General features: G+C 62.1%; 1 protein-coding gene across 5 annotated transcripts in view; it reads left to right on the top strand.

Moving 5' to 3' along the window:
• The first annotated feature begins 12857 nt into the window (after positions 1-12857).
• Positions 12858-17802, top strand: part of MYT1 (myelin transcription factor 1) — a 48805-nt gene continuing 43860 nt past the window's right edge. For 4 of the 5 annotated variants that reach the window (XM_024559535.3, XM_045194961.2, XM_045194960.2 and 1 more), the window contains exon 1: positions 16156-16452. The gene's annotated coding sequence lies outside the window, so the exon portion shown is untranslated. Of the gene's footprint in view, positions 12913-16155; positions 16453-17802 lie in introns of those variants that run through there. The other variant, XM_045194962.3, reaches the window with a different exon arrangement.

The raw sequence follows: 17802 nt of genomic DNA, 5'->3' as shown, positions 1-17802 counted from the left end.
GCCTTTAATGAAACCCCTGCTCGGAGCTGCTCCGTGAATGAATGTGGAATCGGAATTTAAATTAAAATGTTGTTTTTCAATCTGGAGGCCTTGCCTGGGAAGAAATTAAAGGGACAGCTCACCTTTTTGCCGTCAGCCTCAGGCTTGGTGGCCCTTGTGCTGGGCAACACCAGGCTGCTGTGGGGGTGGCAGCTGTCCCCACACTCCCACCTGTCCCTGCCTTGGCCCCACTGAGGGCGCCATGCAAAGGGGTGGCCAGCAGCCCCCGGGAACTGGAGACAACAGCATTTATGCACAAGCAGGTGCATCCTGCACCCACAGAGCCCACAGTGGGGGCAGACATGCCTGGAGTGGCTGTCGAAGGCCCAGAAAGGTAGGCAAGCGCCACTGGGGTGTGAGGAAGGGTTGGTGCAAGATGTTAGCCAGGGCAGGGCCAGGGGCACAGGGGACATGGGGGCGGCTGGGAGGGCTGGGCCGAGGGGGTCCTGCCCTGTGACTTTAAACACACCAGTGGTCTGTCACTGAGAAGGACATCCCAAGGCCTCTGCCAGCCCCCCAGACCTCTTGGCAGCCCCTCCTCACTCTCCACATCCCGCCTGGTGGGACAGACGGACAGACACACACACAGAACAGCCTAAAGGCCCGGCATCCCGTGTAGCTGCCTGAGGGGGCACGGCTGTGTGAAAACACACTCAGGACATCAACAACGTGCTTTTCTGTTCTCATTTCCAGGAGGTGATGTCCCCCCGTTTCTTCTGTGATAAAAGGAAATTCTATGCCCTGGCTGGTGTGCTGGCCTGTAAACCAAAGGGTCGCTGGTTCGATTCCCAGTCAGGGCACATGCCTGGGTTGCAGGCCAGGTCCCCAGTCGGGGATGCATGAGAGGCAACCACACATTGGTGTTTCTCTCCCTCCCTTCCCCTCTCTCTAAAAATATATAAATAAAATAAAAGAAAAAGAAATTCTAAAAAACACTCAAAACGTGTGTGTAGTCCCCAAGTGCTGTGAGGCTGCTGGGCGGCCCCGGGACCTGTGTTAAAGGCAGCAAGTGTGGCAGGGTCAGGGGTTAGGGAGCAAAGGTCATAACCTAAGCAAAGGGGGGAGCCCCAGCTGTATGCTTATAACACACAGAGTCAGTACAGGTTTCTCCCCCCACATGGGGGACATGTTCATACACCAACAGGAAAATCACAGCCCAATGGGGAAAAGGGCAGTGGGGCCATGCGTAGACCCGCGGCCCAGAGAGAGTGGGGCTGGAGAAGTGGCTTCCGGGGGTCCCTGTGGTGGCTGCCTCCCTCGCCCCAGATCGCTGAGCTGCGTCTGAGAAGGGGAGCCTGTCCTGGCGGCTGCGGTGGCATCCGTGAGTTTCCAGCACGGTTGAGTGGCTCAGAGAGAGTATCCCTCGCAAAGGCCCTGGGGAGCATGACCCGCGGTGGTGGGGGGCTCATGATGGTCCCGAAGTTCTGGGTCGTTGCTGCCCGTGGGGACCCTGAGCATGCAGCACTTCCTGCCCCAAACCCTATGAGAAGACACCCACCCTCACCGACCACCCGGAGGACAAGTGTGGTTGGCAAAACTGAAAGCCGGGCACTCTGGGGCGGTGCGTAGGCCTGAGGGTCGTGATGCGGCAAGAGGGCCACCACCACGCACCCAGGGCCACCTGAGGCATGCAGCAGCAGGGAGACAGGTCACTGAGAACGTACTTGTCACAACAAAGTGACCTGGGCATCCCTGGGCAGCAAAGCACAGCTTTTACTCATGTGACGCTGCACAGGGCGAGCATCAGACGGAGGAGCAGCTCCGGCAGCTCAGGAACAATGCCGGGCGAGGCGAGCACGTTGCGAGGGTCTTGTTCTGTATGACCACGCTCATTCACATGCATGTGACCCGCAAGGGCGCTCTGCGGTGTCCGTGGGCATTCTGTGCAGACGGCAGAGCCGCAAACACGCAGAGATGACCCGCACCAAGGTCAGGGCCCCTCCCTCTGGGGACCACGGTGCACTCAGTGTTTATCATGGTCTCTGTGCTCGAACATTTTCATGCTTAAAAAATAGAGTAGGAGTTCGGGGCCAGGAGGCCCGGGCTGGGGAGGCTGTCCCGGTGGTGGGGACAGTGAGGCCGCGGGTGTGGGGCGGGCGGAGGATGAGGCTAAGCGGTCCAGGCAGCAGAAAGGGTGGAAGTGGGGCAGGAGGAGATAGGGAAAGGCAGCGGTAGTGGGGGGTGGCCGGAGGGGAAGGCCGGGGGGGCCGGGATGCGCAGGTGGTGGGTTTCTGGCCCTGAGGTGGGCTTGTGCCCAGCAGGTCACATTGGGAGTTAGCTTCAGCTTCTGGGGACCTGGAGCACAGGTGGGGCTGGACGGGCAGGGAGCACACTGACCGCGAGGGCTGCTGCCCATGGCCAGACGCTGCAAGGTGTGAACAGTGTGACTCAGCATGTCAGCCCCTGTCAGGCACTGGGAGCTGCTCCCTGCGGCTCAACGAGTCGGTCACACCGTTAAACTTTTATTTATGGTGCAGCTGTTAATTGTGCCATAAACATTTTTCCATCACGAGATTGCCATTTACTCGTTTGCCAGTCAGCTCGGGGTCTTGCTGCCTCTCTCCCCGCTGCCCCGGCCCAGGCCCACCCACCTCCTGGTGGTTGGTAGGCCCACCTCTCCAGCCGCTCAGGCCCTGCTGGGGTCTGCTGTCTCTGCTCTGGAAGAGCTGGTGCCCCTGCGGCCAGCCTGACCCCGGGCCTGCTGACCTGCCCTGGCCACTCCCCCTTCCCGGGCTCCCTTATCACAGCCCCTCAGCTCTCCATGGTGCCCCCACCCATTGCTCCAGGAGAGCATGAATCACGTGAGACGTAGGGAGGGGTGGGTCTCCCAGGTTCATCCCTTTCCGTGGCCAGCACCTGTGCCTTGTGCCCGGCTCCTGCTGTGAGGTGTTGGCGCCCATGTGGGCCTGTCTCCCCAGCAGAGCCTTGTGGAGCTGCCGGTAGGTCTCACGCCTGCTCCTGTGTCTGTTCCTTCCTTCCCTCCGCCCTGACCCCTCCTGAGCACAGGGCGTGGCACAAATCCCCCCAGGAGCTCTGGTCCCCTCCTGCCAGCCCCTCTGCAGGAGGCCTGGCCCCAGAGGGAGGCTGTGTGCAGCTGAAGCCAAGTGGAGCCTGAGCAGGAAGACCCTCTGGGTGGGACAGACCTCCTGCCAGCAGGCCCCAAGCTCGGTGTTCTGAGCGGTGCGTCTGTAGTCCTCCCCTGGCCCTTGGTTTAGAGAAACTGGCTGGGCACTTTCTGTGGGCAGAGCCTCCTCCAACAGCCCTCTGAGGGCGCTTCCCCGCTTGTCAGGCTTCCAGCCAGGCTTCCCGGCCAAGCCGGGAGGAGACATTGGCAGGGCAGGTTCTTGGGAGGAGGAGAGACCATTCCCATCCTGCCAGCCCCTTCAATTTCAGGTCAAATAGTACTGGAGACACCCCGATGGGCTGGGAGTGTCCAGGTGGAAGCTGGCCAATAGCAAAAGCCTCGAGGACCCATCCCCAAAGGAAGGACCAGGTTCAAGCCAAGGGCAGGGACCTGCGGGTTGGGGTGGGACCCCAGGGGGATAGTATGGGCAGGCCCCAGGCTATGGGTCTTGAGCTGATTAGCTGATCAGAATCAGGGCCATGTCCCCACCTCGGCCTGTGGGGGTGAAGACAGCAGGGAGACCCCAGGTCCCAGAGCCCGTGAACGGGGCTGCAGGGGACCCGCATTCCACAGCAACACCCTCTGGCCACCACTGGAGCAGCACCTTGTGGCACCTGGCTTCTCCCTACCCAGGTTGGGACGGGACAGCCCTCTGGGGATGGAGCAAGCCCCTCGTGCTCATGGGCAGGAGGTGTCTCAGGGAGGCAACTGCCGTCGTTCTGTGACAGCAGGTTTGGAGGCCCCTGTTGTGTCCTGAGCTGGTGGAGTGTCCTTAACCTCCACTAACGTCCCTTCCCCAAATGTCGGCTGGCCCCCTCTTGGGGTCCTGCAGAGCAGCTGGCCAGCCTCCTGGTCGAGTTGGGGAGCAGAGCTGTGGAAACCAGGAAGGACTGCAGGAGTCGGGGTCGCGGGTGCAGAGCCCTGGGCCTGCAGAGGCATTCGGTCAGCTCCTGCTGCGTCTTGCCCGAGGTGGGATGCGCCCTGAGCTTGAGTCCTGCCCCAGGCAGCCTCCACTCCAAATCTGGCAGGGGGCTCAGGGTAGGCGTGGGGTTGGGAGACAGAGAGCCTTCCTGGCTCTGGTACCCAGCAACCTAGGGGCTTCAGCTCAGGTTGGGGGAGGGGCTGTGACTTCCAGGACAACATCCTCCCCTTTCTTCATTCCCCCCCCCTCCCCAGACTCTGTTTTCAATCAGTGCAATTAGTGCTACTTTAAAGCAATTAGGGAGAATCAGCAGCCAGGCTGCTCCAAGCGACTGAATGCCCCCCACCTGCCCCAACCCCTCGTCCTGGCCTGGCAGCTGCTGTTGACTTGCAGGGCTCAGGCCTCACCTTCCCCTAGGATGCCGGGTGGGCGGGGCGGGCGGCAGCCCAGGGGAGAGACCCAGAGACACCGGGCCGGCAGGTGCTTGCTGTGGAGAAGACAAAGGAGGAGGCAGAAGCTGAGCCCCTGAGCCAGGGTGCTGTGTGCAGGTTCCCTCTGAGCACCTCCCTCACCCCCTGCCCTGCCCCTCGGCCCCCCAGACCCTCCTGGCTGGGAGGCGGAGGAGAGTCGAAGAGTGGGGGGCACTGGGGGGACAGTGGAGGCACCCCTGCTCTGACAGATGCTCCCTCTGCTGTGGTTGCGGGAGGGGACATGCCTGCCTCTGCCCACACCCCCTGTGGGCCTCCAGGTGCCCCAGCCTCTGTTTGGGGCTGCACTCTGCACCAGAGTGAGTGGGTGTCAAGCCCTGTGCCCCTGCACGTGGCAAAGGCCATCTGAGCCAGCCCCAGGGCCACGTGCAGGGGTGACCCCATGTGCTGCGGGCTCCTCGGTGGGGAGGCCTGGCCCCTCCATAGTGAGAGGATGGGGGAGAGGGCCAGTGCAGGGCCCAGCATGGCAGACAGAGCCCTTTGTGTGGGACCTGCCCCCCACCCCCCACCCCCCAGCCTTCCGGCCCTGCCCCCACCACCAGCTCTCAAAGAAGGCCTGTTCTCTCAGTCTCCTCTGGAGACCCCACCCGCACGGCCTCCCTCAGATACATGGGTGTCAGCGGGCCTAGCTGCGTCCTCCCTTCCCCTCCGTCCACTCTGCTCCGAAATGCAGAGCCAGCCCTGGGCAAGGCCTACTCACACTGTCCCCTGGTCCTGCCCCTGAGCAGCTGGACGCTGGACAAATGGTGGCACAATGAGTTTTGAAATTCCATCTGTGATAAGGGCTGCCAGGGGGAGGGGCCAGCACCGGGAGCACTCCAAGGACACCCTGACCTCATCTGGAAGCTTCCCAGAAAGGGTTCCGCAGGAGGAGCCCAGGAAGGAGCTGGGTGGGCCAAGCCTGGGAAGTGGGAGGGAGCAAACCCCATTGGGGCTGAGCTCAGGAGAGGCAGGCAGGCGGAGGCCTGGGCCTTTATCCTGAGGGAGGGGGCTGATGGGAGGTTGCTGCCAGGTGGTGCTCAGTGGAGACCCCCCACAGCCCCACAGGCCACCGGGACTGAGCCAGGTGGACAGCTGAAGTGGTCTGGGGCGGGCTCTGGGGTGTCTGGCCCTCAATAGCAAGCAGGACGTGAGGGGGCCGACCTGCCTCTGCTCCCGAAACTGACACCAGGGCCCAGCCCCGTCACGCGGTGGCCGTCCTGGCCCTCGCGGGACTCTGGGCCCCAGCACATGCAAGCATCCATGTCCATGTCCCCACAGCTGCCACTGAGCAAGTGAGTGCCCCTGCAGGGTCCCCTAGGGAGGGAAGCTGAGGGGCACAAGGTGGCGGGCTCCAGTGTGGACCTTACCACTCTGTGAGATCGAGTTAGAGGTGGTGGGTCCACCACAGAGCTGCTGGGGCTGAGGCCTCCGGTCACTGCAAGTGCAGAATGGCAGGTGTGTTTGGTGCCCCCGCAAAGGCATCATCTTGAGTCCAGGGAGACTTCACGCTGGAGACGATTCACTTCCCCCAAACCTGCTTTCCACCCCTGTGTTCTGGTCCCTGGGTGGGAGCCTTGGGAACAGAAGGGGTATCCTGTCCCCCAACCCCAGCCCCATGGGGACTTTTCCACGAAGGCAGGAAGAGAGCACGGGGAGGTGGGGCACCTCCAGTGCTGCTCAGTGGCCGGAAAGTTCTCTCCTGGTGCTCACTGTTCCCATTTACAGGGCCTCACTTCCTGATGAAGCCCCTTCCACTGTATGGGCCCCACACGGCAGGATAAGGGTGGGGTGGAGACACAGGTTGTCGTCTTCAGGAAGCTGTTGGCTGCAGCAGCTGTGGTTGCGGCCTGTGGACCCTCCGTCTCAGGTTGGACGGGGCAGGCCCTCACGCCAGCTCACGCCGGGCACCCAGGTTGCCGCCTTGCAGCCCAGAGGGAGAGGGACCACCGCCCAGGGGAGGTGCAGAACAGAGGGCTCAACTGACCGGCTCAAGGCCCGGCCAGGCCTCTGGACGGATGGTGAGTGTGCGCATGCACGCATGGACACACGCACGTGTCCAGATGTGTAAATGCACGGACACACACACACACGGATGTGCCCATGCACTGTACCCAATGTGCACACAGGCACACATGTGCACACAGCTCCTCCATGCAGCGTCCGCCGCCTCCTGCACTCCAGGACAGGGAGGGTCCAGAAGCCCTTGGGAGTCCAGCAAGAAGCGGACGGGGCAGCCCCTCCCCTGCACCAGGTGTAGCCTGAGCTCGGCTGCAGGGCCTGGCTGGCCCCTCTGCCACGGGTATATTTGGCTGCCGGGACCCTCCCCCATTTGCGTTCGGCTTCTGGGAATCCGTTCCACACACACCAGTGGTGAGTGTTCGGTTGCCCAGCAGGGACACTGGGAGTGTGCGGGCCGCCCTGTCTGTTGGAGCCTCCCGCAGTGTCTGGGGTCTTCCTGGGCTGAGAAGCAAGTGTCAGGACGTCCCCCTCAGAGTCAGGCCGAAGACAAGGGGTGAGAGGGCAGGTCGGGGTGTGGGGCCTCTGTGCACCCCGGCGCCCAGCTGAGACTCTGCCGCCCCCACGTCCCCCGCCTGGTGTGCAGAGTGCACAGGGGTGTCTGTCCCACACTCTGCCTATGCTCGCGTGATGCTGAGGGTCGCTGGTGTGGTGTTTGAGCCCCCAATGAGTCCGTCTCGGAGGACGCGGGCTGAGGTACCGCGGCCCTGGACCCACCGAGGCCTAATTCCAGGGCACAGAGGGATCCGTCCTACCCGAACACAGCAACGACTCCCCACGGTAACTGTCAGAGGGCGCCTGCCCGGGAGGACTCGATCTTCATTATTGTTTCCTGCGAACTCAGACGGGTCATTGTTTCCCGGGAGACTCTGCAGCTGAGCGAACGGCCAGCCGGTAGCTCGAGGGCACTCAGTGCCACTGGGCCCATGTCCCAAGTGTCCTGTCCCTCAGCCTTGGGCTCCCCAGCTCCTCGTGGGGCCACAGCCCCCCTCCCGTGGCCCTGCTCGCCCCTCCCAGGGTGGGGGCTGGCCGCCCTGCCCCCTACGGGTGGCGTCTGGTCTGCGCAGCCCCCCTGCCCCCCCACCGTGGGATTTGCATACAGGTGCCCTGGCCTGGTGCAGCTGAAGAGGGGGGCGGGGGCACAGGTGCTGGGACAATGGCCGCTCAGAAACGGGTCCCACTCGCCTGCTGCCCCCTCAGAGCTGCGGCCGCACGCCCGTGCCAGTATGGGATGCTGGGCTCTGGCGTGTGGGGCCTATGGGGAGCCCTGGGTCTGCGACTAGCTCCTCTTGGAGCCTCGTCACGCAGTGTGTCTGGGTCTCGGTTCCTGGGTGCCGTGGGATGAGAGGCCTCAGAGGTTTGCCCCCAGGACTCGGGTCAGGGAAGCTGGGGCCATGCGCCTGATGGGGGCCGACCACTGGGTGACCCTGAGGCCCAGGCTGCACCTCACATAGGTCTCCACGGGGACACTCAGGGCTCCCTGCAAACAGGGTGGCACTCGGCCGGGCAGGGCGCTGAGACTCAGCCAGCTGGTCCACAGGCCTGAGGGCGCCGGGTGTCCGACGCATTTTCCTTAGTCCCTCAAATGTCCAGTGAGCGGGTCACGTGTAGAAAGGGTTCAACTTCCAAATGTAAGTCTGGGCACGCACCCTGCTTTTGGAAGGCTGCCGGGCAGCCTCTGCTTTCTCGCAGGCTGGGAGACTTGTGGCTCGGAGGACTGTCGCTGTCCCGAGGTCCCCAGGGCCCAGTTACCACCATCAGGGAGGCACTGGGTCCCTGGCACCAGCCCCCAGTGCCCACCGCCCGTCTCCTGCCCCAGGAGTCCATGCGGCCGCACTGGCTGTGGCTGTGCTCTATCAGCCTGTCTCTCTCCTTCCAGACCCGGGACCTCGGCGGGTGGGGGAGGCTGTGGTCTCTCAGGCCTCTGGTTGGGCCCAGGGTTGCATTGCCTGGGTGTGTCCAGGGCTCAGGGTGTGTGTGTGTGTGTGTGTGTATGGTCAGGACAGGCAGGGACTCCTGGACTCTGAGCTCAGGGGCGTGTGGGTGTCGCAGGTGTGTTCCCCGGTGAGCCATGTCCTGTGTCCCTGCCGGGTGTCGCAGGTGTGTTCCCCGGTGAGCCATGTCCTGTGTCCCTGCCAGGTGCAGCCCTGCCCACGAGGAGCCATCCGGACCAGCAAACTGATGTGTTCGCCCCCGACCCACCCACTCGCCCTCCATCAACCATTTACTTGTCCACCTGCCCACCATCTGTTTGTCCATCCGTCCGCCCGTCCCTCCACACCCCTGTGGGTGGCAGAGCTGGGCTGTGCAGAGGTCAGGGCTGTGGATGGGCTCACTGCAGCCTCACCCAGCAGGCTCCGGGCACGTGTGTGTTGGGGTGGGTGGGTTGCACAGGGCCTGGGAGCTCCCCAAGTGTTCTAACCCGTGGAGGCCAGTTGGGGTTCAGGGGAAGGTGTGGCCTTGAGGCTCTGGGCTGCAGGCCTGGCCTGGTTCGGGCCCACTGGCTAGTCGGGAAGCCTGAGGCTGACCAGGCTGAGGGTGGCACCCTTCCTCACTCTGCGGCTCTGATGCCCTGCGAGGGAGCCTGGTCCTGGGGGCCTCCCTTGAAGACACCCCACCGAGGCCTCCTTGAGCTGAGAAGGCTGCAACCCAGGCTGTGGCTCCAGATGGCCCTGGACTCCAGTCCCCTCTCTGTCCTGGGACCTGGGGGCCCGTGGCCCCTCTGGGCCCCGTTTGCAAGTTGGGAACAGCATTCTTGACCCCACAGGGGGCTCCATTGTGCCAGCATAGACATGATATCTCCCTTCCTCTTCTCAGGGGCTGGACGGCTGGGTCAAGTGACCGCTTGGGACGTTCTGCCTGGCTTCCCCAGGGGTTCATGGCCTTGTTGGGGTGATGGGTAAGCTGATGCTCCAAGCTGCCCCCCACTACTAGCTCTGCTGAGGGCTCCCGCTGGGATGGAAGGCCGGGCCTCTCCACCCTCACCCCGGGCCCTGTGTCTGAGATGGGGGCTGACCAGGGTCTGTCCTGTCCACCTTCACTCATCTAGCATGGGTTTGGCCCCGGGGACTGGACTCCAAAGCTGGAGCTGCTGGAATTCCCGGGGCCAGCTGTCCTGAGCTGCAGCTCTGACCCCTCAGGGATGAGTCTTGGGAAGGAATGTTCCTCCTGATGTGACCAGGTTGTTGTCCCCAGACCCCAGCCTGCAGCCGGCTGGTGGTCACTGCCCCCTCCAAGCTCCGACGTTGTGCTGGGGGCTGATGATCAGGCAGGGGTGCATCCTTGCTGCAGGCTCCCCTTCCCAGGAGCCTTCTTGACATTTGTGGGTGTCAGCCTCATGGACACTAATAAGCAGACGCCACCAGCCTGGCCTGCCATGGCAACCGCCTGAGGCCTCGCTCTGTCCAGACTCCAGGTGGCTTTATCTCCAAGGCCATCTGTTCTGAGAGCAGAATTCCACAGCCATTGAAACAGACCCTGGAGCAGGGAAGGTATGAGCCCTCCCCCCCATGTGTGCGCATGCACACATATGTATACCATGCACACACACAGATGAGGCGTGGTCCCTGTAGGGCGAAAGGCCACCAACAGGAGGAAATCCAGGGAGATTTCCACCTGGCACTGTTTCCTGTCTTCTGTCTCCTTTTCCCTCCTTCCCTCACTTCTGCGTCCGTCTGTCTGTCTGAGCCTGCCTGACTGCTGCCTCAGCTCTCTGCCTTGGTCTCGCCTTTGTTCCCACCCCGTCTCCTCCTCTGCCTGTTTGTGTCCATCTCTGTGTCCACTCCCTTGACCCTGGAGTCCTGCCCCGCCCCACCCCTGCCTGTCCCTCTGGTCTTTTCTGCCTCTCCTCCCTCCCGCCAGGTCAGCTGCTGCCTGGCCCAGTGGGTCAGGCCCTCAGGAGGCGTCTGGTCCCTGCTCACCATCCTGGATGCATCTAGAACTCTCAGTTGGGGCTGCCCGCTTACCCCAGCTCTATCCCACCCCAAGATGGCTAGGTTGGGGGGCTATCTGACGCTGCGCTCCTCATCCTGGGCCCCACACCTGGGGCTTACCGCCCTCAGCTTGCTCTGTGACCCCTCAGTCTGTGCAGGCAGCGCCCTGAAACTAGCCTGATGGAGGAGCTGGGACCCCAGCGGGGCTGCAGTCATGGCAGGTGATGCCCAAGGGCTCCCCCTTGGGGTGGGGCGGCTGCACTGGGTGCTGCTCGGCTTCCAGTCAGTGTAGGGAGAGGCCATGGCCATGCGGGCCTGGAGAGAGGCAGGCATGGCCTCCACCTGGACAGCTGGAACCATACCTTACACACACGGAGCCTCCCAGGGGCCCCGGGGGCCAGAGGCCACTGATCCTCAAACTCTAAGGGGCTGCAGGCCTCTGGGGGTCTTGCCAATTCCTGGATTCCTACTCTCTGAGCACACTGGAGTGGGAGCAGGGGAGGCCTGGAGGACGCCCCTGTGCGCCCCCCAGAGGAGAGATGACTAGGTCTCACCTGACTCTGAACCTGTCCAAGGGGTTTTGTCATGGGCTGGCCTAGTAGGCATCGGTTTCATTGAAGGGCACAGCACAAGCATTCATAGATGCCCCCGCTGTTACTTCAAATAATCGACCTTAATTATCTCCATCCAAAGTCGGCTTCTCCCAAAGGGGAGGGAGTGGGGCGAGGTGGAGAGGGCTGGACGGCAAACTGCGGGCACCTGGCAGCTGAGGTGCCCTGAAGAGCTTCCTGGGGTCTCTGAGGTCCTGGGGGTGTATGGCGGGGCCACCAGCCGTGACTCAGCACCTGCCAAGCTGCGTCCTATATGGGACCCGCAGGGGAGCGGGCCCTGCCACCCTCACTTTGAAGATGAGGAAGCTGAGTCACAGAAGGAGTCTCCCAAGGTCAGTTCTCTGTGTCACGGTAGACAAAGGACGGTGACATGACAGATCAGAGGGGACCTCCCGCCCTGTCCCAGCAGCATCTGCAGCCCCCTGCCCCCAGCCCCCCTGCTCTGCCCCCTCTCCCTGCACCCTCAGCAACCTCACACGCTCACCCCGCCACTGCCCGGCCCCTAGTCAGAGGATGTACCTACGTCCAGCCTAGTCATGGCCCTGAGCCTCAGACTGGAGCCCACACTGAGGGACAACAGAGCTGTCCACTCCTGCCCACCCACTCCGTCCCCCTTATGGAGTGGCAGGGCCCACACCCAGACCCTCAGCAGCCTGTGCCCCCACCTGTCAGGGGCAGATACCTGCACACGGGCAGGTGAGCCCCCAGAACGGGGAGGGTGGGACAGAGACCCGGGGGGTAAACTGAGTTGTCTCAGCGTGAGAGAGCTGGGAGTGTCCAGTTGGTCTGAGGACAGCCAAGCCTGGTGGCAAAGGGCCCCCGTGGGCACTGAAGTGTCAGGGATGGGGGCTGAGGCAGTAGGACTTGCCCTGGAAAGGCTGCCCGCCCCACCGGGCCCCTCTCCACCCCTGGCCTGGACCAAGCTGCAGGAGTCCAAACCTAAGTTCTCCCTCCCAACCCCCACCTCCCAGATTGGGGTTCCTGGTCCTCCTTTCACCTACCCCCACCCTCCTGCCAGGGCTCCCTACCTGGGCTATGGGGGTCCATAGTTCACGGGCCCCAGGCAGCCAGTGATCGTGTTAGGGGCAGGCCAGGATGCCCAAACCTGATCCTCTCCCACCTGTTCCACTGGCCTCCCACCAGGTTTCTTGCCTGACTTGTTCTGGGGGGAAGTAGGGAGGGAGGGCAGGTGGGTGGAGGAAGGGGAGGAGAGGAGGGGGTGGGGTGGGGAAGGGGAACACCCTCAGAAGGCCCCTCCCGGCTCACTGGTTAGTCCAGGGGAGCGAGGGACTGCTCCCCCTCCCCACCTGCAGGCGGGGCCCATTGTCCCAGCCGGGCCCATTGTGTGGGGAAGGATCCTCATTGGCAGGGCATTAGTTTGTGATTGTCTGCTCTCTGCTCTGATTGGCTGGATGAGAAGGGGGCTCCCCAGGGCCTTGGGACCCAGAAGTTTGTGCCGCAACTTTTTCCAGCACGAAGTGACGGTGTGCCCAGACTTCAGCGTGGAGGCGGCCCGCCCAGCCAGGATGACGCTCTGCGGGACCTTCCTGGGTGCGTAGCTCCCCCAGCCCACGCCCCCCTCCCTGGGCCTCCTCACATGCTTCTGCCAAGATGCCGAAGGGGCTAATTAGCGGTGTGTCCCCGTCAGCACTGAGTGCTCCTTTCTGGGCAGCAGAGGAGGTGACAGACACAGGCTCCTTCCGGAGAGAGGCCAGACCCGTGGAAGTGTGCCGCCTGCCGCCCCACCTCCAGCTGGTCGGGAGCTCGCAGACCTGTCAAGGCCAGCCTCCCTCGGAAGGTTGGCGGTGGGGGGCCAGCGGGGGAGGGTGCAGTGCCAGCAGGCGCCGGGCTCCCTGGGGTGGGGGGAAGGCGTGTGCGATGGAGGGGATTGCCCGGAGGAACCGAGCGTCTGGGGCTGGGCCTGCTGCTTGTGTTCCCTGCACGTGCGCCTTCAACACAGCATCAGACCAGGAGCCGGCGTGCGAGCCCCACTGCTGCTCCCGGACGTGCGTGTCTCTGTGTGTACGTGTGTTAATGCAGCGTCAAGTGTTGGCGTGTTTGATGTCTCGGCGTGAAGCAGTCTCATCGCACAGCCCAGAGCGTGCTTGTGGGCACCAGGCAGGCGTGTGTGCAGAGTCAGCCCCGGGTGCCGGCAGCTCCGGGTTTTGTTTGCTCCATCTGCCAGTGCCTGCGGGGGCCGCGCCCTGCCCAGCCCCCCCCCCCCCACCGCACGCCCTCAGCTGTTCCTATACAATATTAATGCTGACCACCTCGGCTCCACACACCAGAGCCCTAATTGCGGCTTTAAGGCAGGCGTCCATCTGCAGGGAAGCTTTCAGGAAAACAACAACAACACCCCCCCAAGAAAATCCTCACCCCCAGCTGATCACCAGAGAAGGTGGTGCCAATTGCAGATGCAGAAAGTTTGGACCAAAACTGCTTGAAAGAGTTTTTACAAAGCAAATGAGCAGGCATTTGGAGTGTCTGTGTGAAGGTTTGCACAAGGGGTTACACTGTATTTGAATGATCTTTCCAGCGAGGCGATCATGCAGCCCGTTTCCCCTGCACAGGCCTCAGCCCCAGGTTTGGCTCTGCCCGTCTCCCTCCGAGTGGAGTTCAGCACCCTCTCGCCCGGCAGAGGCTGCTTCCCTGTGGGTGTTCCCAGACGTTGCCGTCACACTCGACTTCCCTATCAAACTTAACAGAACAATTCTGCTCAGTGCTCAGTTACGGAAAAGAAAATGTCTTAGGTTTAAAATGGCCTGAGTGTTTGTCACCTGGGTAAGAAAGTTTTCGGTTGCACCTGGCTGTTGTCACCTCCAAGCAGGGCTCGCCACCAGCGGCAGGGTGGAGAGCCAGTCAGAAGGGAGACTGCTGGGAACAAAGGCCCTGGCGGCGCCGCTGTCCGAAGTGCTGATCAGACCGCGGGCGCGGCGGCCTCCCTGCCGATCCGGCTTTCCTCAGCCGCCAAACCTTAGAAATTGCCCGCAAAGCCCCTTCCCCACTCCGCCCCTGTAGCTTGTCCTTTGTTCTCTCGCGAGTCAGCTGAGGGTTTTGAACCTGCGCTCATCAAACTCTATCTCCTGAAACAGCTCACAGGCTTCCCGCTCAGCTCCCGGAGGCCAGCTCCTGCTGCAGAGCCCTCGGCTCAGGGCGGGTGGCTCAGGGCAGACCTGAGAGGTGCTGAGACTTGGGTTTGCGTAGACATAATTTCTGTTACCTGGAAGAGTGGTCCTGCCGTCTCAGGTCTCCTGCGGTACAAAGTGGTCTCTCCCTGTTGGTGCCTGCGTTTGCTGTTCTTCCCCGTTTGACTGCTGCGTGTCTGAATTAAGGGCTTTCCCGAGACTGTGGGCATTGTTGGGGAACCGGCTGATTCAGCACCAGCCCTCCCTTGGAGTCTATCTCCACTCAAACAATGGCGTGCCGGGCCACCTGAGCCTGCAGCCTGCTGATAAGTGTTTAACAGAGTCCCTGAGTGCCAGAGGTTTGGGTGTAACCTCTCCCAGCGCTCACGGTGAGTCCTGAAGAGACAGAAAATGGCTTTTCGGGAGAGCTCGCTGTGGTATCCTTCTGTGCTGATGGACGCGAGCGTTCGAGGGAATGAGAACAGCTGCAGGCAGTCACTGGAGGCGCCTCACGCTGCTCTCATTTGGCTAATCAATATTTCATCCTCGGTTTGGCCACCGAAGGCTGGCCTGCATTTCCTTTTGCTCAATCTGAAAGATTGCCTTCCGCGTGCCCAGCCGCCCGGGGCTCTCATGTGTGGGGATCATTGTGTGTCTGTGTGGAGCTGAGCATCCCTACTTTCGGGTGACGCTTGTCGGCTGGCCTGGAGGCAGAATGCTGAGTGTTAAAAGCGATTGCTTGTGGGGTTGTTGCTGATTCTCCCTGCGCTTGTTCCGTCTTGTCCACGCTGCCAGTGGCCGGAGCCCTTGAGTGCCAGTCCAGCTGGGCCATTGCGCTCCTGAGTGACTTGCCCAGAAATGGTATTTGCTGTCTGGAAATCTCTGCCCTGAACTCCTGAGGTGGGGGTCCCTGGCTCTCACGCCGGCCAGGTGTCTGAAGGTGTCTGACAGCCTGATTATGGTGACGGACAGCTCTGTGACCGAGTTGTCACGAAGGAAAGGGAACTGGAGTAGTAAGTGAGAGTATCTGTGCTCTGGGGTACTCTGAGGAAATTCCTGCATTTACCCCTGAATGTGGAAAAAAGTCGCAAAGTGACAGATGAGAAAGCAGACAACTGGTTTGCCTAATGGGGCGGGGGGGGGGGGGTGGGGGGAGAGGGCGGGGGGGGGGTTCTATTGTGTGTGTTGTGGATTGTGCTCCTCTTGGCTTCCACGGCATAGCTCCTTCCGGCAGTTCAGAACAGACTCAGAAAAGCAGAGCAGAGAACTTGAGGGGTGCATTCCCTCCTTAGGGCTTCAGGAGGTACCCCTGCTCTCTTTGAGAGAGTTTTCGTATTTTAAAACTGAAAACAGAGAGGGAAGGCGTGATAAAAGAACGCACCGCTTCCTGGTGGACCCTTTGTGTGTCTGTATTTTGCAGGCTGTGGCCGTGGACACTGACTTGTACCTGGACACACAGACCCCCATGGGGGGTCACGGGGCTGAGCCTGCAGGGGAGCCACAGGCCACCCCCGCTCCCTCCGAGGGACAAACCCTGCCCTGCGCTCCTCACCACCAATAAATACTGTGGAGCGCTTTGCCTGCAGCGCGCTAACCGGGGCATCTGTCATTCGGGTTGCTGCTATTAGGAATTATTGGACTGAACCACTGGCGGAGAAAGCACAGGGGGGGGTGAGCATGGCGGTGGCGAGGCTGCCTGCCCTTCCGTGTGTTTTGCATAAAAACAGACCCCGTCGCGCTGCATGTTAATGACAAATCAGCGTGGGCAGAGGCAGGCACCGACCTCTGGCTGTGGCTCGGGGCCGCTGCCGGGGCCTCTGCCGGCCTGGCCCCTCTCAGCTCCCAGGTCAGCAGCCCCATCTTGCTGATGCTATACTGTAAATTTATTTCACCTCGGAGAGTAAACAGATATATCGGCGCCCCAAGGGTTCATGGGTAGCGTATTTACAAAGGAGCCTCTCTGCCAGCCCGTGCCACCGCTGCTAATGAGAGTGGTCATTAAGTAAATGAGACGTCGCCTCTCGCCGGCTCGGGGGCTCCAGCGCCGAGGGGAGAGGATACGCACTGAGACCCGCACGCAGGCTGCCCCCATGTGACGCGGGGGAGGCAGCCGCCCGCCCCGCCCCCGTCCACCCTGCACCCCCCATGTAAATTTCATGATTGCTTTCCGTGATGTCATTTTGAACGAGGACAGACAATAGCTGTGGGGAAAGGTAAGTCCGTGTTTCGTTCTTTCGCTGACAAAGGCAGATGCCTGGTGCCCGGCTTCTCCCCTCCGAGGGGGACAGGGTGCCGCTGGTGGCTGCGATGGAGGCTTTCTTTGCGGGAAGAGCAGGTCTGGGGACAGCTCTTTAGAGCCGCTCTGTTGGACGCAAGCTTTCTCCTCCTCCCGGGTCTGCCCGCCGCTGCCTCCTCCTCTCTTGCAGTCGCTCCCCGGCTTGCTCACGCGCTTGGCCTCTCGGAGTCCAGTGGACAGTTGTGTCTGCCAGAAAAGACACGGCGGGGCAGGGGGGGTCTCGCACGCAGACGAGAAACTTTACATGCATTTCTGAAAGAGGAGCAGAGGTACACCTGCACCCGGGGGACCCGGCGGCTGTGGCCCCGGGGAAGACACTAGCCCTGTAACCTGCAGACTGCCGGAGTGGGACAGAGGCTCGGCACCTCCTGCGGGCCCCCGCCCCTGGCGCGGAGTGGAGATGGCCATGTGAGCATTTGGTCTTCGTGCCGCGTATCTCCGAAGTTGGGGAGCGGGGTGCAGGCGCATGTGTCTGTGGGGCAGGCGTGCAGGGCTGTGTGGCCTTCCCTCCTGCTGCCCTTCTGGAGAGGAGACGGGCCCCTCGAGCTGTTGTTTATGTGTCTGTGTAACTGCATCTGCGAATTTAAAACTAGACATCAGGGCCGGCCACGCAGCTGGCCTGAGCTTCGAGCAATGTGGTGCCCTTGCCTGCATGGTGACGCGTCTGGGCCCGGGACTTTGTCCACTGGACGTACTTTCTTCTTTGTGACCCAGGGACCCAGCTGAGCTGGGGGCTGCCGGGCGCAGGGTTCTCCTCCTGCCACTGTGGTTGCGATTGTCTCTGTGTCCCTGTCATCGGCGGACACCCCTGGCCGGTCAAGTTTGTTTAACTCCTGAAACAAGCACCTGCGTGGGGGATCTGGGAGCAGGATGTGGGCTGGGGCTTGGGCCATCGGACTGTCCCTGGAATGGTGGAAATGACATCAATTACGGTTATTGTCCTTTTGGCATCGGGAGGGGTTTTTCCTCGGTGGTTTCAAGAGAGTCAGAGAGACCAGCCAAGGTCCCTGAGGCCAGTGGCCGAGGGAACAAAAGGTGGGCGGGTGCTGGGCAGCCTGGGAGGGGATCCCCCAGCGAGGTGTGACAGGGTGTGCTCTCCCTGACCCCGCGGTGGGGGGGTCCTCGCCACTGGGACTCCCCCCACCGTTGGTCCTTGCTGTGGTTGTCACTCCTTCCGTATGCTCTGTCAGTTAAGGGTAAATAAAAGAGGGGCCTCGGGGATTGGAGTTGGAGGTGTCCGGGAGCGTGTTGCCCATGGGGCAGGACC

Source organism: Desmodus rotundus, chromosome 6 (genome assembly GCF_022682495.2).
Source record: "Desmodus rotundus isolate HL8 chromosome 6, HLdesRot8A.1, whole genome shotgun sequence".
NCBI lineage: Eukaryota > Metazoa > Chordata > Mammalia > Chiroptera > Phyllostomidae > Desmodus > Desmodus rotundus.
This window is presented reverse-complemented; position numbering and strand designations above follow the sequence as displayed.